At 38.8% G+C, this 18,483-nt stretch overlaps 1 long non-coding RNA gene across 1 annotated transcript; it reads right to left on the bottom strand.

The window, feature by feature from the left end:
- Positions 1-229: 229 nt before the first annotated feature.
- On the bottom strand, positions 230-15,650 carry LOC121206727 (uncharacterized). The gene is made up of 2 exons (XR_005901898.1): positions 15,590-15,650; positions 230-398 (listed from the first exon to the last, which is right to left on the bottom strand). It is a non-coding gene; the product is annotated as an uncharacterized lncRNA (long non-coding RNA).
- Positions 15,651-18,483: the final 2,833 nt, after the last annotated feature.

The raw sequence follows: 18,483 nt of genomic DNA on the forward strand, positions 1-18,483 counted from the left end.
ATTGAAGTGTTTTTCGAAAACCATGATTCCATTAAAAACCCTTCTTAATAATTAAAAACTTGTATCCTTTTTAAACCTTCTTAGAAAACCTCAGCTGAATAACATTCTTAACAACTTTGTAAAAAAAATCTCGGCAGTTGCGGAAGCTTAATTTAAAAACTAATTGCGGTTACGTGATGTTTTGAACAATAGTAGTTGCTTTAGAAAATTGTGTTCTAATACTAGCAATTATAAGAACAATAAATAAAATTTCAAATTTGAAATCCAGAAAATTGCAACGGCTTTACTACAACCCACATAAAACATTTAAAAGTAATAATCAAAATTGTAACATAAACAGCGTGTGTGGCTTCCTCGGAGCCCCTCGCAGCTCCGATCCGTCTAAGTCTAGAAATTACCTGAAAGGTTAATAAACGGGGTGAGTTTATGAAAACTCAGTGTGAAATCCCCTACTATAAACAGGAACAGTCAGTCATATAAAAGAATTAAAAGTCTTGCCCCAGCTTTACTTACAGTTTCAGTATCAATTGGGCCTTAGCCCACTATAACAGACAGTATTAGATGGGCTTTAACCCATTACAGAATAAGAAACATTTTCATAACTAGAATCAGAATCAGAATCAGAATCAGGTGACAGAATCAAAATCAGAACAAGAATCAGAATTAGGTAACAGGATCAGAATCAGTATCAGGTAACAGAATCAGAATCAGAATGTGAATGCAATCCCAACCCAATCCAGCCGTATACACCCCTGTACCAACCTTACACCATGTGGGGAGACTACTCGGCCCACCCAATCGCTACACACCACAGAAATTGCAGCGAGGCTGCCAGAACGCTTCCTCCATCAATATAACCCATATCCCATGCAACAGATATACATGTCATCGCATACAACATACAGAATCAGAATATCATGTCCATATTTGAATCAAACAATCACAGTCAAATCATTCATCTCACCAACATATATTCACAATCAAATCCGTCAACCACACAGTCCAAGTTAGTCACTTGCCCACAAGGGCAAAACAGTCATTTAACACCTTAAGGGCACAATGGTAATTTTACCCCACAAGGTATCTCGGTAATTCCACCCTGCAGGGGTATTTTAGTAATTCTACCCTACAGGGGTATTTTGGTAATTCTACCCTATAGGGGTATTGCGATAATTCTACCCTACAGGGGTATTTCGGTAATTCTACCCTACAGGGGTATTCGGTAATTCTACCTTACTAGGGTATTTTAGTAATTCTACCCTACAAGGGTATTTTAGTAATTTTACAAACTAGGGGTGTTTTGATAATTCTACCCTATAGGGGTATTTCAGTAATTTCACGATCGAGGGTAAAACGTAATTTTGTAAATCAAGGGTAAAATAGTAATTCTGTAAATCGAGGGTAAAATAGTAATTCTATAAACCGAGGGTACTTTGGTAATTTTTACCAGTCGAGGGTATTTCAGTAATTTTACAAATCAGGGGGTATTTTAGTAATTTTACAAACCAGTGGTATTTTAGTAATTTTCTAATTCGAGGGTAAAATGGTAATTCTCTAAATCGAGGGTAAAATGGTAATTCTATAAATCGAGGGTAGAACGGTAATTCTGTAAATCGAGGGTAAAATAGTATTTTCTAATTCAAGAGTAAAATAGTAACTCTGTAAATCGAGGGTAAAATAGTAATTTTCTAAATCGATGGTAAAACAGTAATTCTGTAAATCAAGGGTAAAATGGTAATTTTGTAAATCGAAGGTACTTTGATAATTTTACATGTCGAGGGATTTCAATAATTTTGCAAACTGAGGGTATTTCGATAATTTTACAAATCGAGGATATTTGGGTAATTTTATAAACCGAGGGTACTTTGGTAATTTTACAACTGAGGATATTTCAGTAATTTGGTAAACTAAAGTATTCTAAACAGGGATAACAATACGAATGGGCCTAAAGCCCTTCTCGGCCCAAATGGACCCACACGCTCGTGTGGCCCTTTTAGCCCAAATCTAGCCACAGATATGAGATTCACCTAGCCTAGTCCAATATTTACTACACAATCAAACAACTTATCCAATAGGGCTCGTAGGCCCATTGGGCCCACATGACCCCTTTCGGCCCATCGCGGCCCGAAGTAGCCATCCTATAGCTAGAGTAGCGAGAAAATACACACTTGATTGGAGACTGGAGTTAATCCACGCTCCGAGCACTCTTAGCCGACGCCCAACCCAAACGAGCACGCCATAAAGCGAAAGGGATCAGCTAAGAAAGGTACCTTTACTCTCCTCATGGTTCTCTATATTTAAAGCCAGCTTTGCATCCACTCTTATGTTAGCTTCCCGATGTGGGATCCCTCCATCATCAGAGTTTAAATTCAACACCAACTCTTGCCGCCCCTTGTTAACAAAATAAATGCTCTTTGCTTGCCATGGGATTCGAACCCATGCCTCCCCTCAGATGCTCCACATGCTACTTGCCACTAAGCCACAAGGCTTTTTGTGTCACAATTTCTCCAACAATATTCTTAAGGCCTACCTACTGCACCTAGGGTTGATTCACCTTAAACCAAAATTTTTGCTAGAGTCCAGGTTTGAACCCAGGACTTCTCCAACACTTCTCAATACACTTAACCACTACAACAAGCGTTCATTAACGAAATTTTCACGCACAACAGAATATTATAAGCTGCCTTCAACCGCTCCCATGCTCAATGCCCAAAACTTCTAGGCCCAAATTCAGGGTATTACAACTCTACCTCTCTTAAAGAAAATTTGTCCCCGAAATTTCCATCTAATAGGGTAGTCGTGTAACATCTACCCCACTACGCTACCGCTTCGCACTCTGATCCTACTATCACTATCACACTTCAACTAGAACTTGAAACATCTCATACATACAACACTTATTCACAGAAGCAGCCACATATTTATCACACATATATACAATTTCTATATCCAAACATCACATCCACATAAAATAAATACCAAACTTAAATTCAGACCAATATCTAAGGAATCCACAGTATTTCAATTTCTAAACAGACAAAAGTATTCAGAAGACATACGGATTCAGTACCGGAGACTCGGTGTGTCACACTTTTTAAGAGAAATACTTCAAACAGACCACGTAGTTGAAAATAGTTTTCTGAAATTTAACCTTTGAAAACCCAATCCACAGCCGAGTTGTTGCAATCCAGGCTTTGATACCACTAAATGTAACACCCCAAACCCGGCTTAGAAGTTTGGCTTGAATCTGGCGTGTCACATTGAAGTGTTTTTCGAAAACCATGTTTCCATTAAAAACCCTTCTTAATAATTAAAAACTTGTATCCTTTTTAAACCTTCTTAGAAAACCTCAGCTGAATAACATTCTTAACAACTTTGTAAAAAAAATCCTGGCAGTTGCGGAAGCTTAATTTAAAAACTAATTGCGGTTACGTGATGTTTTGAACAACAGTAGTTGCTTTAGAAAACCGTGTTCTAATACTAGCAATTATAAGAACAATAAATAAAATTCCAAATTTGAAATCCAGAAAATTGCGAGGGCTTTACTACAACCCACATAAAACATTTAAAAGGAATAATCAAAATTGTAACATAAACAGCGTGTGTGGCTTCCTCCGAGCCCCTCGCAGCTCCGATCCGTCTAAGTCTTGAAATTACCTGAAAGGTTAATAAACGGGGTGAGTTTACGAAAACTCAGTGTGAAATCCCCTACTATAAACAGGAACAGTCAGTCATATAAAAGAATTAAAAGTCTGGCCCCAGCCTTACTTACAGTTTCAATATCAATTGGTGTAACAGCCCAAAATTGACCCTAGTCGGGGAGTGGTTTCGGGACCACAAAACCGAGTCATAAAAATAATTAATTTCAATATTCTATGCTTATTATGTGTGTACATGAGTATGTGGAAGTTTCATTCTCCAATTTTGCCAATTGCATGAGAAATTATTAAATAGGGATCGATATGAGACATGGTGAAAATATGATAGGCTAATTTAAAATGGCCTATTAATGCATGTTATGAAAATGATGGGTTTGCATGTCAAATTACCCAAAATTTGAGCTAGTGGTTGGCCATGCTATGGGTGGAAACATGTTGGGAACATGTTGGCTTAGTGAGGTATGTTAGAAAAAAATAAAATAAGGAGTATGGGTAATAAAGAAATGAAAACAAAAAATGAGTGGTTGTTTCCCCCCCATTGCCGTGAGCTAAAGAAAGGAAAAGAAAAATTTTGTTCATCCTTTTTCATCCTCTTTTGACCGAAAATTCTAAGGAAGGAGGAAGGAGTTCTTGCTTCATGTTTGGTTTGGAAGAGGATTAGGAGGAAGTTTGGCCATGCATGTAACTAGATTGAGGTATGTTTGATATTATTCTTTGAGATTCATGTATATTTTAAGTTATAAGTTTGAAATCTACCTAGCCATGGTTCAAACTTTGTTAAATGATGGAGATGATATTCGGCCATGAATGTTACATTCTTGGTTGGTATTTTGATATCTTTGGTGATGAGGTATGGAGATGATATTCGGCCATGAGTGTTAAATGAAGTGAAGCCTATAGAGTGGCTGGTTTTCGGCACTAAGTGTGCGGGCAATAAGTGTTCACGGTCATGAGATTGGCACTAAGTGTGCGGGTTTAAATTGTACAGCACTAAGTGTGCGAGTTTAAAGTACATGGCACTAAGTGTGCGCAGTTGATTATTAAGCACTATGTGTGTGAACCCAATATATATTTTCTATAAATTATTTACATGAAGGGTGCGACTTTACCGAGTCAATTTTGGACAGCGGAAAAGGTAAGTACCTTGAGTTCATGGCTAATAGGCGCTATGTTTATATTTGGAGTTGAGCTTGGTAAGTTTTGAACCTATGTGACGAATATAGTTGAAGTCACGTACATAAGGTTCATTGTGGAATAGGTGAAAGTCGTTTAATTGTATGATTATAACGACAACAAAATGATGTATGAAAGGCCAATGTAGGACTTGGTATGAGATTGAACCATAGGGTTTAAGGAACTATGGTATAGTTTGGTATGGATGGAGTACTTAACCTCATTTCATTGTTTCCTGTTGTGATAATTTTATTAATGGATGGTTGTGGAATGCTTATGGCTTACTGAGTTATATACTCATTCGGTGTTTGCTTGTCACCTATTCTAGGTTTCTTGGACTCGTCTCTTTTTGCGTGATCGTGCCGTCGTCGAAGTCATCACACCGGCTAGCAACCTTTGGTATTTTCTTCTTAGTTGGTCTAAGAGAACATTTCGGCATGTATAGGCTAATATGTTTTGTTGAAATTTGGTATGTAAACTTTTAGCCATGCGAAAATGGCATAATGTTCGGTTGAATTTGGTTCTAATGTTGGGACGTAAGTCTTGGTAATACGATTTTTATGCCATATGTCATGGCTGATTAATTTTGGTGTTAAGATTCATGATATGGCAATAGCGTAGTAGGGAGATGTTTGACAATGATTAGCCTTTGGTATGGCTAGTCATGATTATAATTTTGTGATACGTATGATGAATTACTAGTTAGATCAATGAGAAATCACGAAATGGACATAGTTGCTTCAGTAACAGATGCTGGCAGCAGCAGTGATGTGGGATTGAAAAATTACAAAATTTAGTAGGAATGGAATTAAATAGTGAATAAATTATGTAATCGAAGCTCGATGAGTCTATTTTCATATAGAAGTAACAAAACAATCATATGGACAGTATGTTAAGAGATATTCAGGTTCTCGTGAGACAGGGCCAGAACGGTTTCTGGGTTCCCTATTCCGACTTTGGAAATTCATTATAAATTAACCAGAGATAATTAGGAGCCAAGCCATATATGTATAGATTCCTTTCTGAGTCTAGTTTCTATAGAAACAAACGGCATTAGAATTGAAGCTCTGTACAGGGAGATATCCAGGTCGTAATGCGCAAAGGTCAGTGTAGTCGACCCCAGTAACATGGGATACTTTGACTAATAAACTGTACTAATTGGCCCGACCAAAAATTCTAGAAAAAAATATGTAGATGGGCATATGAGTCTAGTTTCAGGTAAAATTCACGGAACTGGATTTCGAGTTTCAGAGCTCAAGATATGATTTTTAAAGCGACTAGTATGCAGATTGGCAGCTAGTCTGGAAAAATTTTAATAAGTGGTTTGAAGTCTGTTAACACCTTGTGTTCGACTCCGGCGACGGTCTCGGGTTCGGGGTGTTACATTTGATTGGTATCAGAGCTATGGTTTAGTCGGTTCTAGGACTACCATAGCACGTATGAGTCTAGCTATACATGCCGAATGTTAATGTTTAAATGTGTGATGACTTCTGACGGTTAAAATTTATGTTTTGATTAGTAAATGGATCTCGGTGTAGAGAGAACCTTGGCGGATGACATTGAAAGTGTAGCGGCTGCTCCTGCACAAGGGACACCGCCTGTTGAACCTCAGTCATCTACGAATAATCAAGGTGATGGGGCTAAACAAGCCTTCTTTACCATGATGAATGAGTGGGTCGCGCAGTATGCCCGAACCAATCCGGCTGTCCAACAATCCCCGAATTTGAATAATCCACCCCAGGAGCCCGTAATGCCATCAGTTACTGATCCTGTGAGGCTGAGTAAGCCACCTGTAGACTTGATTAGGAAGCGCGGGGCTGAGGAGTTCAGGGCCATAGTTACTGATGATGCTGAAAGGGCCGAGTTCTAGCTTGATAACACCATTCGGGTGTTCGATGAACTGTCATGCACACCCGATGAATGTCTAAAGTGTGCTATATCTTTGTTGCGAGACTTAGCCTACTATTGGTGGAGGACCTTGATTTCCATAGTCCCAAACGAAGGAGTTACTTGGGATTTCTTCCAAGCGGAATTTCGGAAGAAATATATTAGTCGACGGTTCATCGATCAAAAGCGTAAGGAATTCTTGGAACTTAAGCAAGGCCGTATGACAGTATCTGAATACGAACATGAATTCGTAAGACTCAGTAGGTATGCCCGGGAGTGTGTAGCTGATGAGGTTGCCATGTGCAAAAGATTCGAAGAAGGATTGAACGAAGATTTAAAGCTACTAGTGGGTATTTTGGAGATAAAAGAATTCGTGACACTAGTCGAACGAGCCTACAAGGCGGAAGAACTTGGAAAGGGGAAGAAGAAGGCTGAATTTGAAGCTAGAGACTATCGTAAAAGATCGACCGGTAAAGCTCCGTTCTCAGCTGTAAAGAAGTTCAGGGAGGACACTAATAAGTCGAGGATGACTGTGGGAATTTCCATCAGAGCACGACCATCGACGGACCCCCGAGATACTTCGGTAGCTAGTTTGGGCAATAATCGTCTAGAGAAACCTGAATGTCCCCAATGTGGAAGACGAAACATAGGTGAATGTTGGGGTAAGTCTATTAACAGGGCCTGTTACGGATGCGGTTCGAAGGACCACTTCATTAGAGATTACACGGAGCTTGATGAGAAGAATAAGATTCAAGGTGCAAGACCTAGTGGAGTGACAACTAGAGGTAGACCACCGAGAATTTTAGGAGGTAGGGGTGGTAGTCAGAGAGGGGCCTCTGATACGGCTGTTCGAGCCGAGAACCGTACTCCTGCTAGAGCATATGCCATTCGCGCACGAGAGGAGGCATCCTCCCCTGACGTCATCACTGGTACCTTCACTCTCTTTGATACTAATGTGATTGCATTGATTGACCCTGGCTCTACTCATTCATATGTATGCGAAACCTTAGCATCCAGTAAGACTCTACCTGTTGAGTCTACTGAGTTCGTAATTCGAGTGTCAAACCCTTTGGGTCAATGCGTACTTGTTGATAAAGTGTGTAAGAGATGCCCTCTAATAATCCGAGAATCCTGTTTTTCGGCCGATTTGATGCTTTTGCCGTTTGACGAATTTGATGTTATTCTTGGTTTGGATTGGTTGACCGCGCATGATGCGGTTGTGAATTGCAAAAGCAAGACTATTGATTTGAGGTGCGCAAATAACGAAGTAATCCGAGTTGAGTCTACGGATTTGGAGGGGTTGCCAGCTGTAATATCAGCAATGTTGGCCCAGAAATATGTAAGAAAAGGGTGCGAAGCATACCTTGCGTATGTACTTGATGATAAAGAATTAGAAAAGAAACCCGAATCTGTGCGGGTGGTTTGTGAATACCCGGATGTTTTTCCTGAAGAATTACCGGGTTTACCACCTGTTCGGGAGGTAGAGTTTGGTATTGAGCTTGTACCTGGGACTACGCCGATTTCGATAGCTCCGTATCGTATGGCACCAACCGAGTTAAAAGAGTTAAAAGCTCAGTTGCAAGAATTGACGGATAGAGGTTTTGCTCGACCAAGTTTCTCACCTTGGGGTGCACCAGTATTGTTCGTGAAAAAGAAGGACGGAACCATGAGGTTGTGCATTGACTATCGTCAACTGAATAAAGGACGATAAAGAACAAATATCTATTGCCGCGCATCGATGATTTGTTCGACCAACTGAAGAGAGCCTCAGTGTTCTCAAAAATAGATTTGAGATAGGGCTATTATCAGTTGCGAATTCGAGATTCGGACATACCCAAAACTGCTTTCAGAACGAGGTACGGTCACTACGAGTTCTTGGTGATGCCGTTCGGGCTCACTAATGCCCCTGCGGTATTTATGGATTTGATGAATCGGATCTTCAGACCATATTTGGATCGGTTCGTAGTTGTGTTCATTGATGACATCTTGGTCTATTCAAGAGATGAGATCGAACATGCTGAACACTTGAGATTAGTGTTGCAAGTTTTGCGGGATAAGAAGTTATATGCTAAGTTCAGTAAGTGTGAGTTCTGGTTAAGAGAGGTTAGCTTCTTGGGTCATGTGGTATCCACATCGGGTATTCGAGTTGACCCGAACAAAATCTCAGCCATACTTAACTGGAAACCTCCGAGAAATATTACTAAGGTTCGGAGCTTTTTGGGACTCACCGGTTATTACCGACGATTTGTAAAAGGTTTCTCGATGATAGCCACACCAATGACGAAGCTACTTCAAAAGGATGTTAAGTTCGAATGGACGGAGAAATGTCAGAAAAGCTTCGATCAACTGAAAACTCGTTTGACTGAAGCTCCAATTTTAGTGCAACCCGAATCAGGCAAAGAGTTTGTCATTTATAGTGACGCATCCCTACTCGGGTTGGGTTGCGTATTGATGCAAGAAGGTCGAGTTGTGGCCTATGCATCGAGACAATTGAAGCCACAAGAGAGAAATTATCCAACCCATGATCTCGAGCTAGCCGCCATCGTATTTGCTTTGAAAATATGGCGACATTATTTGTTTGGCGAAAAGTGCCATGTATTTTCGGATCACAAAAGTCTCAAATATTTGATGACTCAAAGAGACTTAAATCTGCGACAAAGACGTTGGCTTGAGTTGTTGAAAGATTACGAGCTTGTCATTGATTACCACCCGGGAAAGGCTAATGTGGTTGCGGACGCCTTAAGCCGGAAATCGCTGTTTGCTTTACGAGCGATGAATGTGCACTTGTCTGTTCTACCCGACAATGTGTTAGTAGCTGAATTAAAGGCCAAACCATCATTGATTCAGCAAATTCGTGAAGCTCAGAAAGTCGATGATGAATTGGTTGCAAAACGGGCTGAATGTATTCCGAATATGGAATCCGAATTTCAAATTGATGATGACGATTGTTTGAGGTTCAGAAGTCGGTTGTGCGTTCCAAGAAATTCAGAACTCATTTCGAAGATTCTGAATGAAGCTCATTGTAGCCGAATGTCAATTCACCCGGGGAGTACGAAAATGTACAACGATTTGAAACGTCAGTTTCGGTGGCATGGTATGAAACGAGACATCTCCGACTTTGTTTTGAGATGTTTAATATGTCAACAAGTGAAAGCAGAACATCAAGTACCTTCAGGATTACTTCAGCCAATCATGATACCCGAGTGGAAATGGGATCGAGTCACAATGGACTTTGTGTCCGGACTGCCATTGTCAGCAAGTAAGAAGGATGCGATTTGGGTTGTTGTTGATAGACTGACTAAGTCGGCTCACTTTATCCCCGTGCGTACAGATTTTTCATTGGATAAACTAGCCGAATTGTATGTTTCTCAGATTGTGAGATTACATGGAGTACCTATTTCTATCGTGTCGGATAGAGATCCGAGATTCACCTCACGATTTTGGAAGAAATTGCAAGAAGCTTTGGGTACCAAGCTGCATTTTAGCACCGCTTTTCATCCCCAAACCGATGGTCAATCCGAGCGGATAATTCAGGTACTCGAGGATATGCTGAGATGCTGCATCCTTGAGTTTAGTGGTTCATGGGAACGGTATTTACCTTTGATTGAATTCGCTTACAACAATAGTTTTCAATCAAGTATTAAGATGGCACCTTACGAGGCTTTGTACGGTCGTAAATGCCGTACACCATTGTTTTGGACCGAGCTCGGTGAAAGTAAAATTTTCGGAGTTGATTTGATTAAAGATGCCGAACAGAAAGTAAAGGTAATCCGTGAAAGTCTGAAGGCAGCCACAGATCGTCAGAAATCATATGCGGACTTGAAACGAAATGACATTGAATATCAGGTGGGAGATAAAGTGTTCCTTAAAGTTTCACCTTGGAAAAAGGTACTCAGGTTTGGCCGTAAGGGCAAGTTGAGCCCGAGATTCATTGGGCCGTACGAAATCTCCGAACGAGTTGGTCCGGTTGCGTATAGATTGATTTTGCCCCCTTAGCTTGAAAAGATTCACGACGTCTTTCATGTTTCGATGCTTCGACGCTATCGATCTGATCCATCGCACATAATTAGCCCATCAGAGGTTGAAATTCAAGCCGATATGAGTTATGAAGAAGAACCGATGCGTATCCTAGCTCGTGAAGTGAAGGAGTTGCGAAACAAAAGGGTTCCGTTAGTGAAGGTGTTATGGCTCAAACACGGGATCGGGGAAGCTACTTGGGAAACCGAGAGCTCGATGAAGGAACGATACCCAAACCTATTTACCGGTAAGATTTTCGGGGACGAAAATTTCTTAAGTGGGGAGAGTTGTAACAGCCCAAAATTGACCCTAGTCGGGGAGTGGTTTCGGGACCACAAAACCGAGTCATAAAAATAATTAATTTCCATATTCTATGCTTATTATGTGTGTACATGAGTATGTGGAAGTTTCATTCTCCAATTTTGCCAATTGCATGAGAAATTATTAAATAGGGATCGATATGAGACATGGTGAAAATATGATAGGCTAATTTAAAATGGTCTATTAATGCATGTTATGAAAATGATGGGTTTGCATGTCAAATTACCCAAAATTTGAGCTAGTGGTTGGCCATGCTATGGGTGGAAACATGTTGGGAACATGTTGGCTTAGTGAGGTATGTTAGAAAAAAATAAAATAAGGAGTGTGGGTAATAAAGAAATGAAAACAAAAAAATGAGTGGTTGTTTCCCCCCCATTGCCGTGAGCTAAAGAAAGGAAAAGAAAAATTTTGTTCATCCTTTTTCATCCTCTTTTGACCGAAAATTCTAAGGAAGGAGGAAGGAGTTCTTGCTTCATGTTTGGTTTGGAAGAGGATTAGGAGGAAGTTTGGCCATGCATGTAACTAGATTGAGGTATGTTTGATATTATTCTTTGAGATTCATGTATATTTTAAGTTGTAAGTTTGAAATCTACCTAGCCATGGTTCAAACTTTGTTAAATGATGGAGATGATATTCGGCCATGAATGTTACATTCTTGGTTGGTATTTTGATATCTTTGGTGATGAGGTATGGAGATGGTTGACTTTGAGTGTTTGAACTAACTAAGGATCAAATAGATGCATGGGTACAAAGTAGGAAGAATCGGCTACTATGGTTGATACTAATGCCGAATGTGAAAATGTTATATTAAGTAATGTATGTGACTTGTGTTAATAATATGAAAAAAATATTTAGATGTATTATAATTGATAAAGTATTAAATCAAAAGTTGCTAAAATTGCCATTTCTTTAGCTGAATATGTGTTTGATCAGTGAAGAATTTGTTGAAGAATATAGGTGAACTTGGTAAGAGTACTCGGCTTAGTGTATAAATGATATAAAGATTTTAGAAATTATTTTTGGTTAGGTGTATGTATGATTAGGTATATTCGGCCATATGAGTAAATATATAGATGATGTTAAATTTGATTATGTATAATGGGCCATATAGGGTACACATTGTGATATTAACTTTGATTCTCTATAATTGATCAAGTGGGTGATTAGTAAGGGTGATTGCCGAATATACTAACATACATATGCATGTGTAATTAGATTGTAAATATTTAGCAAGGCGGTTAAACTAGTTGATTTATTGATTAAGCTCAAGGAGTTAAAGGAGGAGAATCGAGCAAAGGCAAAGAAATGATCATCGAGTAGCCGAGTTGGAACCGTCTTACCCAACACAGGTAAGTCATTAAGCATATCTTTGGTATTGATTTAAATGATCGTAATACCTATACCATTGTGTTTAATGAGATGAAATGTATACAAATGTATATGTAAGTAGAGATGAAATTTGTCGAATGTAAAAAGGAAGTGAAGCCTATAGAGTGGCTGGTTTTCGGCACTAAGTGTGCGGGCAGTAAGTGTTCACGGTCATGAGATTGGCATTAAGTGTGCGGGTTTAAATTGTACAGCACTAAGTGTGCGAGTTTAAAGTACATGGCACTAAGTGTGCGCGGTTGATTATTAAGCACTATGTGTGCGAACCCAATATATATTTTCTATAAATTATTTACATGAAGGGTTCGACTTTACCGAGTCAATTTTGGACAGCGGAAAAGGTAAGTACCTTGAGTTCATGGCTAATAGGCGCTATGTTTATATTTGGAGTTGAGCTTGGTAAGTTTTGAACCTATGTGACGATTATAGTTGAAGTCACGTACATAAGGTTCATTGTGGAATAGGTGAAAGTCGTTTAATTGTATGATTATAACGAAAACAAAATGATGTATGAAAGGCCAATGTAGGACTTGGTATGAGATTGAACCATAGGGTTTAAGGAACTATGGTATAGTTTGGTATGGATGGAGTACTTAACCTCATTTCATTGTTTCCTGTTGTGATAATTTTATTAATGGATGGTTGTGGAATGCTTATGGCTTACTGAGTTATATACTCATTCGGTGTTTGCTTGTCACCTATTCTAGGTTTCTTGGACTCGTCTCTTTTTGCGTGATCGTGCCGTCGTCGAAGTCATCACACCGGCTAGCAACCTTTGGTATTTTCTTCTTAGTTGGTCTAAGAGAACATTTCGGCATGTATAGGCTAATATGTTTTGTTGAAATTTGGTATGTAAACTTTTAGCCATGCGGAAATGGCATAATGTTCGGTTGAATTTGGTTCTAATGTTGGGACGTAAGTCTTGGTAATACGATTTTTATGCCATATGTCATGGCTGATTAATTTTGGTGTTAAGATTCATGATATGGCAATAGCGTAGTAGGGAGATGTTTGACAATGATTAGCCTTTGGTATGGCTAGTCATGATTATAATTTTGTGATATGTATGATGAATTACTAGTTAGATCAATGAGAAATCACGAAATGGACATAGTTGCTTCAGTAACAGATGCTGGCAGCAGCAGTGACGTGGGATTGAAAAATTACAAAAATTAGTAGGAATGGAATTAAATAGTGAATAAATTATGTAATCGAATCACGATGAGTCTATTTTCATATAGAAGTAACAAAACAATCATATGGACAGTATGTTAAGAGATATTCAGGTTCTCGTGAGACAGGGCCAGAACGGTTTCTGGGTTCCCTGTTCCGACTTTGGAAATTCATTATAAATTAACCAGAGATAATTAGGAGCCATGCCATATATGTATAGATTCCTCTATGAGTCTAATTTCTATATAAACAAACAGCATTAGTATTGAAGCTCTGTACAGGGAGATATCCAGGTCGTAATGCGCAAAGGTCAGTGTAGTCGACCCCAGTAACATGGGAGAATTTTACTAATAAACTGTACTAATTGGCCCGACCAAAAATTCTAGAAAAAAATATGTAGATGGACATATGAGTCTAGTTTCAGGGAAAATTCACGGAACTGGATTTCGAGTTCCAGAGCTCAAGATATGATTTTTAAAGCGACTAGTACGCAGATTGGCAGCTAGTCTGGAAAAATTTGAATAAGTGGTTTGAAGTCTGTTAACACCTCGTGTTCGACTCCAGCGACGGTCTCGGGTTCGGGGTGTTACAATTGGGCCTTAGCCCACTATAACAGACAGTATCAGATGGGCTTTAACCCATTACAGAATAAGAAACATTATCAGAATCAGAATCAGAATCAGGTGACAGAATTAAAATCAAAATCAAAATCAGAATTAGGTAACAGAATCAGAATCAGTATCAGGTAACAGAATCAGAATCAGAACCAGAATCAAAATTCGGTAATAGAATCAGAATCAGTATCAGGTACCAGAATCAGAATCAGAATGTGAATGCAATCCCAACCCAATCCAGCCGTATACACCTCCGTAACAACCTTACACCTTGTGGGGAGACTACTCGACCCACCCAACCGCTACACACCACAGAAATTGCAGCGAGGCTGCCAGATATTGTGACGAAGTCACCAGAACAGATATATGTGGCGAAGCCACCAGATTGCAGCGAGGCTGCCAGAACGCTTCCTCCATCAATATAACCCATATCCCATGCAACAGATATACATGTCATCGCATACAACATACAGAATCAGAATATCTTGTCCATATTTGAATCAAACAATCACAGTCAAATCATTCATCTCACCAACATATATTCACAATCAAATCCGTCAACCACACAGTCCAAGTCAGTCACTTGCCCACAAGGGCAAAACAGTCATTTAACACCTTAAGGGCACAATGGTAATTTTACCCCACAAGGTATCTCGGTAATTCCACCCTACAGGGGTATTTTAGTAATTCTACCCTACAGGGGTATTTCGGTAATTCTACCCTATAAGGGTATTGCGATAATTCTACCCTACAGGGGTATTTCGGTAATTCTACCCTACAGGGGTATTCGGTAATTCTACCTTACTAGGGTATTTTAGTAATTCTACCCTACAAGGGTATTTTAGTAATTTTACAAACTAGGGGTGTTTTGGTAATTCTATCCTATAGGGGTATTTCAGTAATTTCACGATCGAGGGTAAAACGGTAATTTTTTAAATCGAGGGTACTTTGATAATTTTACATGTCGAGGGTATTTCAATAATTTTGCAAACTAAGGGTATTTCGATAATTTTACAAATCGAGGATATTTGGGTAATTTTATAAACCAATGGTACTTTGGTAATTTTACAACTGAGGATATTTCAGTAATTTGGTAAACTAAAGTATTCTAAACAGGGATAACAATACGAATGGGCCTAAAGCCCTTCTCGGCCCAAATGGGCCCACAGGCTCGTGTGGCCCTTTTAGCCCAAATCTAGCCACAGATATGAGATTCACCTAGCCTAGTCCAATATTTACTACACAATCAAACAACTTATCCAATTGGGCTCGTAGGCCCATTGGGCCCACATGACCCCTTTCGGCCCATCGCGGCCCGAAGTAGCCATCCTACAGCTAAAGTAGCGAGAAAATACACACCTGATTGGAGACTGGAGTTAATCCACGCTCCGAGCACTCTTAGCCGACGCCCAACCCAAACGAGCACGCCATAAAGCGAAAGGGATCAGCCAAGAAAGGTACCTTTACTCTCCTCATGGTTCTCTATATTTAAAGCCAGCTTCGTATCCACTCTTATGTTAGCTTCCCGATGTGGGATCCCTCCATCATCAGAGTTTAAATTCAACACCAACTCTTGCCGCCCCTTGTTAACAAAATAAATGCTCTTTGCTTGCCATGGGATTCGAACCCATGCCTCCCCTCAGATGCTCCACATGCTACTTGCCACTAAGCCACAAGGCTTTTTATGTCACAATTTCTCCAACAATATTCTTAAGGCCTACCTACTACACCCAGGGTTGATTCACCTTAAATCAAAATTTTTGCTAGAGTCCAGGTTTGAACCCAGGACTTCTCCAACACTTCTCAATACACTTAACCACTAAAACAAGCCTTCATTAACGAAATTTTCACGCACAACAGAATATTATAAGCTGCCTTCAACTGCTCCCATGCTCAAGGCCCAAAACTTCTAGGCCCAAATTCAGGGTGTTACAATACATGCCATATACTCAAAACATAAGCTCAAAAGTACCAAATTGATAGTTGGATAGTGTGATGTAATCTCTGACGATCCCCAGGTCCGAGCTAGCTTTAAAATCTCTATAAAACATGGAAAAATAACAAAGTAAGCCTTATAGCTTAGTAAGCTCGTATGAAATAACTCAATCTTAACATAAATATACAAATCATCAACTTGAATATATCAACAAGTAGTTCATTTAACTAACAAACCTTTCACATTTTCAATCATAATCTTATATATGAACTTCACAACATCTTCGATTTAAGCTTATACAATTGATGTACATACTTGTACCATCTTGTATCAATCTCATACACAACGACGCCTTTACCCGCTGAACCATTCAGAATACTATCAGATACTCAGGAAACTTGCACCAATGTGACAATATCATTGCCCGAAGCCAACTCAATGTATCTCGCACCCAAAGTGCCATATATATAGCCGAAGCTATCTCAGTCTCGTATCACATATACTGCTCACACTAGAGCTATCAATAGGCCTGCTCACACAAGCTGTAGGTTAAGACGTAGCTACACGGTGCTGCTCACACAAGCTGTCAAGTAACTGCAACACATGCCAGTATACTCAACAACCAATAGGACGTATAAGACCAGCACTTGGAACACATAAGCACAATAATCCCTTAATGACATGTCACTAGTATCCAAATCTATTCCTAGGGTTCAACTAGGATTTCGAATGGTGAATCATCGTCGAATCATAGTCAAACACGTCCGTAGTCTCGTATTCATAGTTCATGCAATATCAAAGCATTTAAATCATAAATATAACAATGCTTATTACATACAAACTTACCTCGGATGCTAAAACAACACTATTCCATAATTTTGTTCTTTCCCTTATCTAAGTCAGTATTTTTCCTTTCTTGATCTAAATATAATAAAAATTAACTTATTTAATCATCTCTCTATTCAATTTAGTCCAAAATTCACTTTAAGGCATTTTTACACAATTGTCCCTAGTATTTTACATTTTTTACAATTTAGTCATTATTTCATAAAAACACAAATTAATGCAATTCAACCACAACCCATGCTAGTCGAATTTCAATTAAGTCCTAGGAGCCCATATTTTCCATTTATTTCACATTTTAACCACAAACTTTTTATATTTTTCCATTAAATCCCTAATTGGCATTTTCACTAAAAATGACTTAACAAACCTTGTTTACCTATCAAGAACCATTCATAATCTATCATCAAACATCAAAACACATGTATTCATCAATGGAAAAACCCTAAACCTTTAACAATTTTACAAATTAGTCCCTGGGCTAGCTAGACCTAGTTGCAACGATCTTAAAAACATAGAAATTATTAAAAACGGAGTTAAAATCACTTACATGCTCAAGGTACCATGGCTGAATCTTTAAAGCAAAAAAATAATGTCTTTTTCTTTCTTTAAATTCGACTAGAAGAAGATGGAAACCTTAAAATTATGTTTGTTTTATTTAATTAACTTATATTTGCAAATTACCAAATTAACCTTGTTATTAATTCATTAAAATTCAGTAATCATGGCCATATTTGTCCACTCACACTAATCATGGTCTAATTACAACATAAGGACCATTAACTTAAGATTCCTTAGTTATTAAATACCTTTAACTAATAGAACATCACTTTTACACTTTACGCGATTCAATCCTTTTTATCAAAATTGACTAATCAAATGATAAATTTTTTAACCGAAACTTTCACACAATCATTCAATCATGTTGTAAACATTAGAATAATAATAAAATAATTATTTTGACTTCATATTTGTGGTCCCAAAACCACTGTTCCTATTTAACTAAAAACGGGTTGTTATAGGTACGTTATGGCAAGTAAATTCAATGGTATGTAATGATGCAAACTTAGTTAGAAGTTAATTAAATATTTTGGCCAGATTGATTACATGGTTATACATGTTTTAATGTTGTCATTTGAGGTGCCTTTGGGCATACTGGTTAGTTGTTATTATACCATATATGTTTAGCTTGATTATGCATGATTTTGGTGCCTTTTGATGGCTTCTGTATATGTGCAAAAGGGATTATAGGTACATGTTGAAAAGAGTGAGAAAAATGGCTTGTAAAATGGCCTATTTTTGTCTACATGAGTAGAGACACGGGCGCGTGTCTCAATCGTGTGTGACACAAGGCTAGGCAGCACTGCTGTGTGTCCCCTATAGGTTTTAAAGGGTTTCAAGTCAGGTTTTACACAGCCTAGCACATGGCCTGACACATGAACGTGTGGCTTGGCCGTGTGACCCAAGTCAATGA

This window comes from Gossypium hirsutum, chromosome A09, assembly GCF_007990345.1.
Source record: "Gossypium hirsutum isolate 1008001.06 chromosome A09, Gossypium_hirsutum_v2.1, whole genome shotgun sequence".
Classification (NCBI taxonomy): Eukaryota; Viridiplantae; Streptophyta; class Magnoliopsida; order Malvales; family Malvaceae; genus Gossypium; species Gossypium hirsutum.